Here is a 13,683-nt window from a genome sequence, read left to right on the forward strand (position 1 = left end):
ATGGTAAGTTGGTGGTTGAAGATATCCCTCTAGTGGTGTGGGGGCTGTGCTTTGGCAAAGTGGGTGGGGTTATATCCTTCCTGTTTGGCCCTGTCCGGGGTGTCCTCGGATGGGGCCACAGTGTCTCCTGACCCCTCGTGTCTCAGCCTCCAGTATTTATGCTGCAGTAGTTTATGTGTCGGGGGCTGGGGTCAGTTTGTTATATCTGGAGTACTTCTCCTGTCCTATTCGGTGTCCTGTGTGAATCTAAGTGTGCGTTCTCTAATTCTCTCCTTCTCTCTTTCTTTCTCTCTCTCGGAGGACCTGAGCCCTAGGACCATGCCCCAGGACTACCTGACATGATGACTCCTTGCTGTCCCCAGTCCACCTGGCCATGCTGCTGTTCCAGTTTCAACTGACCTGAGCCCTAGGACCATGCCCCAGGACTACCTGACATGATGACTCCTTGCTGTCCCCAGTCCACCTGGCCATGCTGCTGCTCCAGTTTCAACTTCCACCTGACTGTGCTGCTGCTCCAGTTTCAACTGTTCTGCCTTATTATTATTCGACCATGCTGGTCATTTATGAACATTTGAACATCTTGGCCATGTTCTGTTATAATCTCCACCCGGCACAGCCAGAAGAGGACTGGCCACCCCACATAGCCTGGTTCCTCTCTAGGTTTCTTCCTAGGTTTTGGCCTTTCTAGGGAGTTTTTCCTAGCCACCGTGCTTCTACACCTGCATTGCTTGCTGTTTGGGGTTTTAGGCTGGGTTTCTGTACAGCACTTTGAGATATCAGCTGATGTACGAAGGGCTATATAAATAAATTTGATTTGATTTGATTTGAAACAGTCCAGCCTAATACCATGGTCTATCACTGAAAGAGGCTGGTGAAACTCTAGTCATTGGCGACTCCATTACCCGCAGTATTAGACTTAAAGCGAATCATCCAGCGATCATACACTGTTTACCCGGGGCAGGGCTACCGACGTTAAGGCTAATCTGAAGATGGTGCTGGCTAAAGCTAAAACTGGCGAGTGTAGAGAGTATAGAGATATTGTTATCCACGTCGGCACCAACGATGTTAGGATGAAACAGTCAGAGATCACCAAGCGCAACATAGCTTCTGTGTGCATATCAGCTAGAAAGATGTGTCGGCATCGAGTAATTGTCTCTGGCCCCCTCCCAGTTAGGGGGATTGATGAGCTCTACAGCAGAGTCTCACAACTCAATCGCTGGTTGAAAACTGTTTTCTGCCCATCCCAAAAGATAGAATTTGTAGATAATTGGCCCTCTTTCTGGGACTCACCCACAAACAGGACCAAGCCTGACCTGCTGAGGAGTGACGGACTCCATCCTAGCTGGAGGGGTGCTCTCATCTTATCTACCAACATAGACAGGGCTCTAACTCCTCTAGCTCCACAATGAAATAGGGTGCAGGCCAGGCAGCAGGCTGTTAGCCAGCCTGCCAGCATAGTGGAGTCTGCCATTAGCACAGTCAGTGTAGTCAGCTCAGCTATCACCATTGAGACCGTGTCTGTGCCTCGACCTAGGTTGGGCAAAACTAAACATGGCGGTGTTCGCCTTAGCAATCTCACTAGGATAAAGACCACCTCCATTCCTGTCATTACTGAAAGAGATCATGATACCTCACATCTCAAAATAGGGCTACTTAATGTTAGATCCCTTACTTCAAAGGCAATTATAGTCAATGAACTAATTACTGATCATAATCTTGATGTGATTGGCCTGACTGAAACATGGCTTAAGCCTGATGAATTTACTGTTTTAAATGAGGCCTCACCTCCTGGCTACACTAGTGACCATATCCCCCGTGCATCCCGCAAAGGCGGAGGGGTTGCTAACATTTACGATAGCAAATTTCAATTTACAAAAAAAAAATGACGTTTTCGTCTTTTGAGCTTCTAGTCATGAAATCTATGCAGCCTACTCAATAACTTTTTATAGCTACTGTTTACAGGCCTCCTGGGCCATATACAGCGTTTCTCACTGAGTTCCCTGAATTCCTATCGGACCTTGTAGTCATAGCAGATAATATTCTAATCTTTGGTGACTTTAATATTCACATGGAAAAGTCCACAGACCCACTCCAAAAGGCTTTCGGAGCCATCATCGACTCAGTGGGTTTTGTCCAACATGTCTCTGGACCCACTCACTGTCACAGTCATACGCTGGACCTAGTTTTGTCCCATGGAATAAATGTGGTGGATCTTAATGTTTTTCCTCATAATCCTGGACTATCGGACCACCATTTTATTACGTTTGCAATTGCAACAAATAATCTGCTCAGACCCCAACCAAGGAACATCAAAAGTCGTGCTATAAATTCACAGACAACACAAAGATTCCTTGATGCGCTTCCAGACTCCCTCTGCCTACCCAAGGACGCCAGAGGACAAAAATCAGTTAACCACCTAACTGAGGATCTCAATTTAACCTTGCACAATACCCTAGATGCAGTTGCACCCCTAAAAACTAAAAAAAATTCTCATAAGAAACTAGCTCCCTGGTACACAGAAAATACCCGAGCTCTGAAGCAAGCTTCCAGAAAATTGGAACGGAAATGGCGCCACACCAAACTGGAAGTCTTCCGACTAGCTTGGAAGGACGGTACCGTGCAGTACCGAAGAGCCCTTACTGCTGCTCGATCATCCTATTTTTCTAACTTAATTGAGGAAAATAAGAACAATCCGAAATTCCTTTTTGATACTGTCGCAAAGCTAACTAAAAAGCAGCATTCCCCAAGAGAGGATGACTTTCACTTTAGCAGTGATAAATTCATGAACTTCTTTGAGGAAAAGATTATGATTATTAGAAAGCAAATTACGGACTCCTCTTTAAACCTGCGTATTCCTCCAAACCTCAGTTGTCCTGAGTCTGCACAACTCTGCCAGGACCTAGGATCAAGAGAGACGCTCAAGTGTTTTAGTACTATATCTCTTGACACAATGATGAAAATAATCATGGCCTCTAAACCTTCAAGCTGCATACTGGACCCTATTCCAACTAAACTACTGAAAGAGCTGCTTCCTGTGCTTGGCCCTCCTATGTTGAACATAATAAACGGCTCTCTATCTACTGGATGTGTACCAAACTCACTAAAAGTGGCAGTAATAAAGCCTCTCTTGAAAAAGCCAAACCTTGACCCAGAAAATATAAAAAACTATCGGCCTATATCGAATCTTCCATTCCTCTCAAAAAATTTAGAGAAGGCTGTTGCTCAGCAACTCACTGCCTTCCTGAAGACAAACAATGTATACGAAATGCTTCAGTCTGGTTTTAGACCCCATCATAGCACTGAGACGGCACTTGTGAAGGTGGTAAATGACATTTTAATGGCATCGGACCGAGGCTCTGTATCTGTTCTCATGCTCCTAGACCTTAGTGCTGCTTTTGATACCATCGATCACCACATTCTTTTGGAGAGATTGGAAACCCAAATTGGTCTACACGGACATGTTCTGGCCTGGTTTAGATCTTATCTGTCGGAAAGATATCAGTTTGTCTCTGTGAATGGTTTGTCCTCTGACAAATCAACTGTAAATTTCAGTGTTCCTCAAGGTTCCGTTTTAGGACCACTATTGTTTTCACTATATATTTTACCTCTTGGGGATGTTATTCGAAAACATAATGTAAACTTTCACTGCTATGCGGATGACACACAGCTGTACATTTCAATGAAACATGGTGAAGCCCCAAAATTGCCCTCGCTAGAAGCATGTGTTTCAGACATAAGGAAGTGGATGGCTGCAAACTTTCTACTATTAAACTCGGACAAAACAGAGATGCTTGTTCTAGGTCTCAAGAAACAAAGAGATCTTCTGTTGAATCTGACAATTAATCTTAATGGTTGTACAGTCGTCTCAAATAAAACTGTGAAGGACCTCGGCGTTACTCTGGACCCTGATCTCTTTTGAAGAACATATCAAGACCATTTCGAGGACAGCTTTTTTCCATCTACGTAACATTGCAAAAATCAGAAACTTTCTGTCCAAAAATGATGCAGAAAAATTAATCCATGCTTTTGTCACTTCTAGGTTAGACTACTGCAATGCTCTATTTTCCGGCTACCCGGATAAAGCACTAAATAAACTTCAGTTAGTGCTAAATACGGCTGCTAGAATCCTGACTAGAACCAAAAAATTTGATCATATTACTCCAGTGCTAGCATCTCTCTACACTGGCTTCCTGTCAAAGCAAGGGCTGATTTCAAGGTTTTACTGCTAACCTACAAAGCATTACATGGGCTTGCTCCTACCTATCTCTCTGATTTGGTCCTGCCGTACATACCTACACGTACGCTACGGTCACAAGACGCAGGCCTCCTAATTGTCCCTAGAATTTCTAAGCAAACAGCTGGAGGCAGGGCTTTCTCCTATAGAGCTCCATTTTTATGGAACGGTCTGCCTACCCATGTCAGAGACGCAAACTCGGTCTCAACCTTTAAGTCTTTACTGAAGACTCATCTCTTCAGTGGGTCATATGATTGAGTGTAGTCTGGCCCAGGAGTGGGAAGGTGAACGGAAAGGCTCTGGAGCAACGAACCGCCCTTGCTGTCTCTGCCTGGCCGTTCCCCTCTTTCCACTGGGATTCTCTGCCTCTAACCCTATTACAGGGGCTGAGTCACTGGCTTACTGGGGCTCTCTCATGCCGTCCCTGGAGGGGGTGCGTCACCTGAGTGGGTTGATTCACTGTTGTGGTCATCCTGTCTGGGTTGGCGCCCCCCTTGGGTTGTGCCGTGGCGGAGATCTTTGTGGGCTATACTCAGCCTTGTCTCAGGATGGTAAGTTGGTGGTTGAAGATATCCCTCTAGTGGTGTGGGGGCTGTGCTTTGGCAAAGTGGGTGGGGTTATATCCTTCCTGTTTGGCCCTGTCCGGGGTGTCCTCGGATGGGGCCACAGTGTCTCCTGACCCCTCGTGTCTCAGCCTCCAGTATTTATGCTGCAGTAGTTTATGTGTCGGGGGCTGGGGTCAGTTTGTTATATCTGGAGTACTTCTCCTGTCCTATTCGGTGTCCTGTGTGAATCTAAGTGTGCGTTCTCTAATTCTCTCCTTCTCTCTTTCTTTCTCTCTCTCGGAGGACCTGAGCCCTAGGACCATGCCCCAGGACTACCTGACATGATGACTCCTTGCTGTCCCCAGTCCACCTGGCCATGCTGCTGTTCCAGTTTCAACTGACCTGAGCCCTAGGACCATGCCCCAGGACTACCTGACATGATGACTCCTTGCTGTCCCCAGTCCACCTGGCCATGCTGCTGCTCCAGTTTCAACTTCCACCTGACTGTGCTGCTGCTCCAGTTTCAACTGTTCTGCCTTATTATTATTCGACCATGCTGGTCATTTATGAACATTTGAACATCTTGGCCATGTTCTGTTATAATCTCCACCCGGCACAGCCAGAAGAGGACTGGCCACCCCACATAGCCTGGTTCCTCTCTAGGTTTCTTCCTAGGTTTTGGCCTTTCTAGGGAGTTTTTCCTAGCCACCGTGCTTCTACACCTGCATTGCTTGCTGTTTGGGGTTTTAGGCTGGGTTTCTGTACAGCACTTTGAGATATCAGCTGATGTACGAAGGGCTATATAAATAAATTTGATTTGATTTGATTTGATTTGAAACAGTCCAGCCTAATACCATGGTCTATCACTGAAAGAGGCTGGTGAAACAGTCCAGCCTCATACCAGGGTCTATCACTGAGAGAGGCTGGTGAAACAGTCCAGCCTAATACCAGGGTCTATCACTGAGAGAGGCTGGTGAAACAGTCCAGCCTCATACCAGGGTCTATCACTGAGAGAGGCTGGTGAAACAGTCCAGCCTCATACCAGGGTCTATCACTGAGAGAGGCTGGTGAAACAGTCCAGCCTAATCTCAGACGGTCAACCGTGGCTTCCATTATCCGGAATTTTCAACGAACCAACAGGTAAGTAATGCATTTCATAAGGGCTTCTTCTATCATTACTGTTGCTATGTCCCACAGAAACTGTAGGGCACCAGTCCCAATGCAAATATATTTGTTGTATTTTTGTTCCTCTAAAGAAAGCTAATGTCTTCCTCCCTCTGGGGGAAGAGGAAAGCTCCCCAGTGAAAACCAAGACCATTGTAGGATTGGTCATTGCTGACAATGCAATAAAACTGAGAGATATTCAGACCAGAATTGTAGAGGACAACCTGGTGTTTCACAGTGTGGAAAGCATCAGTCTGACCACCATTGGCTCGGACTCTGACCAAACACAGAGTTTGAATGAAAGTTTTACACAGTTCCTTTTGAAAGGAACAGTGAGTGGGTCAAAGAACTCCGGCACCAATACGTCCAGGTATGGTGTCTATCCATTATGTCTTGTTCTATAGTGAGTTTTACACTATGCTAATCTACATGTAAACATGAGTTACAGTACATACAGTAGGACATACTGAAAAGCATTTACACATACTGTGTTTTGATTTCTTTCAGAGAGTCACGGAGTTGGAGACTAATCAGACCCCACTTTAAAAAAAAAAAAATTAGTTCACCTTTATTTAACCAGGTAGGCTAGTTGAGAATAAGTTCTCATTTGCAACTGCGACCTGGCCAAGAGAAAGCATGGCAGTGTGAACAGACAACACAGAGTTACACATGGAGTGAACAATTAACAAGTCAATAACACAGTAGAAAAAAAAGAGAGTCTATATACATTGTGTGCAAAAGGCATGAGGAGGTAGGCGAAGAATTACAATTTTGCAGATTAACACTGGAGTGATAAATGATCAGATGGTCATGTACAGGTAGAGATATTGGTGTGCAAAAGAGCAGAAAAGTAAATAAATAAAAACAGTATGGGGATGAGGTAGGTAAAATTGAGTGGGCTATTTACCGATAGACTATGTACAGCTGCAGCGATCGGTTAGCTGCTCAGATGAAATCATTGATGGAGACGAGGCAGGGTTTAACCTGGCAAAAACATGTCGGCTGGGGAAGAAACGTCATCGGGGAAAAGGGACACAGTTGATGTGCCGGGTCAGAGAGGAGCAAATATCACAATGCTGCATTCTGGAGTGCTGGTTTGGTCCTGCAGAAATGCCAGATTGTTTCCGACAACTCTGAGCGCCTTCTTTTGTTTTGAGATGACCTCCACCAACAACTGGTGCCAGAAGCAGAAAGGGAACAGCTCGGCAGGAAACATGAGGACATGTGTGATTGCATGGGACAATGTAGCATTCCGCCATTCACATGCAATCACAAACTGGTTTACAGCCCATCCCATTTTTAGCATTTTGAAATGTAGAGTTGGTATTTAATGAACAAAATGTGGTTTTGAGCAGAAAATTAACTATTTGGCTAATTGTGTGATGTAGGTGTGTTGCTGTGTTAAGAGTTTAGAAAAGTATCTTGAAGTATAGGTAAATACTTGTTAGCAATTGTAAAAAACTGCAATAACTCCAAATTAAGCATATAGGAATACCTATTTATTTTGTTAATAACCGCTCAACACAGAATAGCCGCACGTGCACACTCCCTCAAATCGTTTGGAGAAAATTTGATTTAAATTTTATTCAGCTTTGTTCGGATGTATTTTTCATCCTATAAAATAATCTAAGCAAATCTTGTCTGCTAAATTAACAAGCGCAGCCCACAGCCATATGGCATAGCTAGATCAGGGCCTAACATAAGGACAACTCTGAGTATGCTATTATGTACTTCTGAAATAGTCTACATTTTCATCATGCTACATCATGCTTCTTTAGACCTGTCTAAAATAAATAATGGATTTATTATGACGGTGTGGGCGATATTACATGGATTTATTAGACTTTTGAAAATGTAGATGTTCCAAAGGTCTGCATCAGTGGCTCGTAGGCTATGTGTGGAAGCCAGGAGATGCTGAATGTGTGTATGTTAATTAACGCTCAATTACCGTGAGGCCGACAGTTATTTGCTTGACAATCCCCGGCTGACTAAACTTCGTGACCGCCACAGCCCTAGCTGAGACAGCAGCACTGCTAATGTTATGCGCTAATGCTAATGCTATCGCTATCGCTAATGTGTGTTCCTCTGCATTATCTCTCACCTGCTCCGAGTACTTTTGTAGAGCCCACCCAGGTGTGAAGAGCCTCTTGAACATGCACATGCTGTGTGTGCTGTAACGTGCTTGATAGAGATGAAGTGAAGCTGGGGAGTTCAATCAAGTCTTGTGTGCTATTATTTAGCTAGCATCGGTGATATTACGCTGAAGAGCTCTGAAAAATGGCCAACTCAACTTAATGTCGGTTTGACACTTGAGGAAGGTAGCAACTCTATAGAGTAGACACAGTCCTCAACACAGACCTAGATACCTTATAAAGAAAAACACACTGGAGATTCACTCTGAGTGTTTACACTGTATCGGAGGTGCTAAGTGTTTTCAAATGACACATGCAAGCTGATTCTTTCGTGGATATCGCCATTTGAGATTGACACAAAACCTTGCCTGTCCTTAAAATACAGCATAAACATTCTCAGTCAACGCACAGTGTGGTTTTCCCTTCATTTACAATTGGTTGAATTCTGGTTGAATTCTCAAGCCTCCTTAGACATTTCTCAGTAGCAGTACTTAAGGGAAGTTTTTCCCCAGTGACAGAGGCTTAGGTAGATGTCAGGGACTTCTGGTCTTTGTAGAGAGAACTTGGGCTGTCTGGACAGCCCCTGTACTCTGTGGAGCCATGCAGCTGAATGAGTTCAGCAGCCATCTCAGACAGACTGGCTGGAACACATGGGGAAGTCATCAAGCAGAGAGAGACTGGGAGATAATCTGACCATCGGAGTGAACTAAGAAAAATGATCCAAACACTCATCTACCACCTATACTTCTAACCCTGTGTTCATCAACCTGTCTCTCTCTCTCTCCTACCCCTCAGTCCGGTCCTGACAGAGTAGGGAGCTGAGGCCAAATGCCTGATTGCTCTCTGCCCATCCAGCAGAGCTCCTCTCTTTCTCTCCTGAACCACGGCCATTGATCCTTCTATCAATTATTGGATCCTCTGCTCGTTTTTCCTTGAAATTGCTTAGCTATAGCACCGGTAAATTTGTCACCACTTTGGGCAGAAATCCATGTTGATTACCGGGCCTGTTGATGGGGGATGGGTCCCCGAGGCCAGGCTGTGCTGCAGGGCTTACAAAGACTCTTTCTCACTACCCTCTTCTCCAATAGCCAGCGCTAGCTTAATACATGAACCCGAATCAGGGCACAAAAAGGTGCGGTGATTATGCCAACGAGGGTGTGTAGTATGCTCAAATATAACTGTGATGTGATTCACTCTGGTTTCCAGATTGAAGCGACAATCTCAGCAGTTGCATGATTCATGGGAATCATCTCTCTGCCATAGACCCCTCTAAAAATGCAACTGTCTTTGGAATGTCGTCATCCCCCCCAAATACACAGCCTGATGGACACCTCCAAACGAACCTCGTAGAATCACCATGTCTTCAAGTTAAGTCCCCAGTCTACATTCTCATTCGAAATTTATTTCTGCTGACCAAAAGTTTGCTACGGAACCCCGGGACATAATGAAACTATTGCGAGCGTTCATTCTCACATCCTGGCATTAACTAAACTGTCATCTAACTAAATGCTTTTTTATGTTTGCAGTGGAATATTAACTGTTGCTGTAATATAGGCATAATTTATGCATTAGATATTTGACAACTGTGAAGAATAAACCCATTTATTCTGTTGCACTCTCCCCAGTGAACTATCCCTTTCAATGATAGAATTTCCCTCGTTTTAAACCCTAGAACTCATGAACTATCCCTTTCAATGATAGAATTTCCCTCGTTTCAAACCCTAGAACTCATGAACTATCCCTTTCAATGATAGAATTTCCCTCGTTTTAAACCCTAGAACTCATGAACTATCCCTTTCAATGATAGAATTTCCCTCGTTTCAAACCCTAGAACTCATGAACTATCCCTTTCAATGATAGAATTTCCCTCGTTTTAAACCCTAGAACTCATGAACTATCCCTTTCAATGATAGAATTTCCCTCGTTTTAAACCCTAGAACTCATGAACTATCCCTTTCAATGATAGAATTTCCCTCGTTTCAAACCCTAGAACTCATGAACTATCCCTTTCAATGATAGAATTTCCCTCGTTTCAAACCCTAGAACCCTTTTTTTCTTTTACCTAATTACTCAGTATGATTTTTTTTACTGATTCTACAGCAGTATAATTTTTGTTTCATGCCATTTCCTGTTGTATAGAGAAACAGACTTAAGTTGCATTCTCGAGGTCAATATGCAAATTCATAAGTTTCCAAGTCTGCCTTTTTTTGCATAACAAAAATGCTCACAACCTATTCGCTTTTCCTACTCTGAAAAATGTCCAGAGAAACACGCTTAGAATTTATTTTTTTGTCTTGAACACACAAAACGTGTCTGTGTCACAGCGGCACAAATATACTCTATCAACAAATCCAAGTACTCTTTGATGCATTATTAGGTCAAGCTTACACAAATAAAACACTCATGATTGCCCACGCTCATTCATTCAGTGCTCATTTACTTCTATTTAGGTGAGTTAGATGTAGTATAAACGGCAGTTAACGCAGGTAGATCATTTCTTCTCCATTTTTTGACATATTAAAATCCTTTTAATGCATTGCTTGAATCAACTGGAAGTGAACACTGCCTCTTATACTGTAGCACTGACTCCACAGTGTGAATTTAAATCCCTTTAAATGACTACACCTTTGAAGCCGATGTCTGAGGACCCAGACAGGACTGATGTAGAATAGAGTGTATTTCTCCTCTCCTCCCCTCTCAAGTTTGAACTTTTAATGTCACGTGCACAAGTACAGTGAAATGCCTTTCTTGCTAGCTCTAAACCCACTCATGTAGTAATCAATATACTAAAAATAACATAAACAAAAACACATGAGAAATAAATCAAAAATACGAAATAAGAAGAACACGAGAAGTGAGGAAGCTATATACAGGGTCAGTTCCAATACTATATTTCCAATGTGCAGGGATACTGGAGTGACAGAGGTAGATATATGCATAAGGTGACTTGGCATCAGGATATATGATAAACAGAGTAGCAGCAGGGTACGTGATGATTGTATGTGCGTGTGTGTAGAGTCAGTATAAACGTGTGTGCATGTTGTGCTTGTGAGCAAACCAAATGTGTGTGTGTAGAATCCTGTGAGTGTGCATAGAGACAGTACAAAAATAAAATAAAAGAGTCAACTCAGATACTCTGTGGAGCCATTTTGTTAGCTATTTTGCAGTCTTGTGGTTTGGGGATAGAAGCTGTTCAGGTGCCTGTTGGTGTCAACGATGTTGCACCGGTAGCACTTGCCGTGCGGAAACAGAGAAAACAGTCTATGGCTTGAGTGGCTGGAGTCTTTAACGATTTTCCAGGCCTACTTTTCACACCACCTGATATAGAGGTCCTGGATGGCAGGCAGCTCGGTCCCAGTGATTTACTGGACTTTCCGCACCATCCTCTGTAGTGGCATGAGATCGAGGGCGGTGCTGTTGTCATACCAAGCAGTGATTTAGCCAGTCAAGATGCTCTCAATGGTGCAGCTTTTTGAGGATATGAAGGCCCATGCCAAACCGTTTCAATCTCCTGAGGGGGAAGAGGTGCTGTCGCGCCTTCTTCATGACTATGGGCATGTGTGTGGACCATTTTAAGTCCCCGAGAAACTTGAATCTCTCTACCCACTCCACTGCAGCCCCACAATGTGTAGGGTTGACCAGAGATGAACTGCTTCTCCTAGTGTTTAGGAGAAATAATACTGTGACGAAAATGACATGTTGTCTGCATAATCAAATAACATTCAGCTAAGACACCCATGCATATCCCCAGGGGTCTCTTCACAGTCCCCAATTCCAAAACAAACGAACGATAACGCACAGTTTTATACAGAGCCATGATCTCCTATTACTCAAGCAAACAGCAAAATTACCTTGAAAAAACAGATGAAAAAACAACTCATGTTTGGTGTTTTTTTGTGGACTCCAGGAAAAGTAGATGCTGATTCTGCAAAAGCTAAATGGGGATCCAATGAAAGAAAGAAACATACTATCATGTCCAGGACTTCCTTTAACTCAGGACCAGAGTGAAGAAAAATAATCATATCAAAGACTGACAGCAGCACCTCTCAGATTAGATATACTGCTGAATTGGGAGAGAATGGAAATGGCCAAATAATTCCAAAAACAAATGCCTATACAATCACATTGGTGAACTAATGTTATGGTGAACTAAAGTCACGGTGAACCATTCTTTGAAACGAATCAGAATTGAAGTCAAGGAATCAAGCAAAAAATATATATATATTTCCTCCACAAAGATATTGTGTATAAAATTCGAATGCTCTTCTTTTGTATACGTTTTAATGCCATCTGAATCCCAAGCATGGTACACAGTTCACTCATTGAATCGTGTGTTGAATGTCAACCAAGTGAATATGACAGACAATCTCAGAAAGATGAACCCCCCCCCAAACTGCCATTCACTGCCAGTGCCTAACAAAGACTCTGTATATAAGATGGAGAGTTCTAATTCTCAAGATACACTGCAGCTGTGGACAAGCATCATAACATGGAAAGGGAAGAGAGACAGAAAGGAAGGAATGGAGAACCAAAAATCACAGCAGACTTTTTTTCCCTAATCTAACCGCTGGTTGTGTGAAATCTGCCCGCTACCCACATGCTCACTTGGTTCGACAGACATAGCCCCCCACCCCCAAAAACCCTCAGGGGCAGATAGGTCCACCCTACCCCCACACACTCCCCCAACATTGTGTTCAGCCACAACCACAAGTGACAAAGCTGACACGGAGAGGGCGGTCTCATTGTCTCACCTCTGTCTCACACATGGAAATGGGGAGATCTCAGACGGTTCTCCCTCCCCACCTAACACGCTCACTCACTGCCGTTACTCTCTCTGTCTCACACACAGAGGGTCAGACTATCATAGGGGGGGTTATCCCATTTACAGACTAATCAATCCCACATTCCAAACCACACTGACAATCTCACACACACACACACACACTGCTGTTTAAGCACGCTTTACCACACAGCTAGTACAACAACACCATGCAATTCACCCAGTAGCTTCCCAACTCCAGCCTCCACCCCCACAAACCCCTAAATACAACTAACCCCTGGAAAAAAATAAAAAACAACCATAGCTGAAGGAACACACACAGAGACTACTCACCCAATCAGCCTGTGCTGCTGCAGCTCTCTTCTCCTCACTCGCTCTCTCCTTCCTTCGCTTCCCCACTAGCTCGGACACAAAACATCTAGAGGAGCGCTTAGGTTTCATTTGTTTGGTGTTTTTCTTCTCTTTGGGCTTCTTACTCCCCACTCTTTTGTCCTGGACGGTGAAAAAGTGCACACAAAGACTTCCTCCTCCTCGCAACCCCTGGTCCCCTCTAGCATCTAGACACTAGGACAACATCAAAGCAACTCGGGGGGGGGACACACTTCAGGGACCTATTGTCTCTGCATGGATCTGTTTTTCTTGCAGCTCCCCCCTCGTGACTCGCCGCCACTTGGTACAGTCCGGGCATTCACGCCAAGTAGCTTTCACACATGGTGGAGGGGAAGCTTGTCTCAAGCAATTGCTGACAAGCTGCAAACAAGACAGCCCCCACACAAACACACACACACTCACAGACATCTACCCTTACAAACACCCCTTTCTCCCCCC

At 44.1% G+C, this 13,683-nt stretch overlaps 1 protein-coding gene across 1 annotated transcript in view; it reads right to left on the minus strand.

The window, feature by feature from the left end:
• Nucleotides 1-13,414, minus strand: part of LOC112253985 (B-cell CLL/lymphoma 9 protein) — a 124,880-nt gene extending 111,466 nt beyond the window's left edge. Inside the window, exon 1 of the mRNA XM_042324107.1 lies at nucleotides 13,189-13,414. The gene's annotated coding sequence lies outside the window, so the exon portion shown is untranslated. The remainder of the gene's footprint in view (nucleotides 1-13,188) is intronic.
• Nucleotides 13,415-13,683: the final 269 nt, after the last annotated feature.

The sequence above is a fragment of the Oncorhynchus tshawytscha genome, linkage group LG07 (genome assembly GCF_018296145.1).
Source record: "Oncorhynchus tshawytscha isolate Ot180627B linkage group LG07, Otsh_v2.0, whole genome shotgun sequence".
Classification (NCBI taxonomy): domain Eukaryota; kingdom Metazoa; phylum Chordata; class Actinopteri; order Salmoniformes; family Salmonidae; genus Oncorhynchus; species Oncorhynchus tshawytscha.